Raw genomic sequence first — 596 nt, forward strand, 5'->3', positions numbered from 1 at the left:
AACTCGAAGCGGCGACTATCTACAATGAACACCTCGAAAGGGCTCTGGGTGGCGATGGTGCCATCTTGTCAGCCCCATGGGACCCGAACTACTTATATCGGTTTTCCCAACGATGTGCCTTCATATGGGCCAAGTCGATTGTAAGTGCCCAGTTCATTACATGTTAGGTTCCTAAGCTGATCATCTGGTTGTTTCAGCGTGATGGGTACACCAGTCGCGCTATGCCTCCTAGCACGACTGAATACAAGAGAGAGATGGCCCGAAACTCCGTCGAACACCCCGAGACGAGTGTGGACAACCGCGTCAAAAAACGTTACCCAGTGGCCGTACCAAGTTCAAAGAGTTCCTCATCGAAAAATCAAAAGCACCGCACCTTCTTTACGCAAGCTCCTGACGATGAAGTCAAGATCAAACAAGAACCCAAAAGCCCTTCAGGCTCAAAACGTAACCTGGAAGCCACCTCGTCTCTATCCAGCTTGTCTTTCAACAAGAAGATTAAACAAGAATCTCGTCAGTTCTTTATTCAGTTCTCCGATAAGTAACCTTCTTATAACTGACGAGGCTTCTCTTGATACTTCGCTTGGCAGCTTCCGGTA

This window comes from Melampsora larici-populina (assembly GCF_000204055.1).
Source record: "Melampsora larici-populina 98AG31 unplaced genomic scaffold MELLAscaffold_168, whole genome shotgun sequence".
Taxonomy (NCBI): Eukaryota; Fungi; Basidiomycota; class Pucciniomycetes; order Pucciniales; family Melampsoraceae; genus Melampsora; species Melampsora laricis-populina.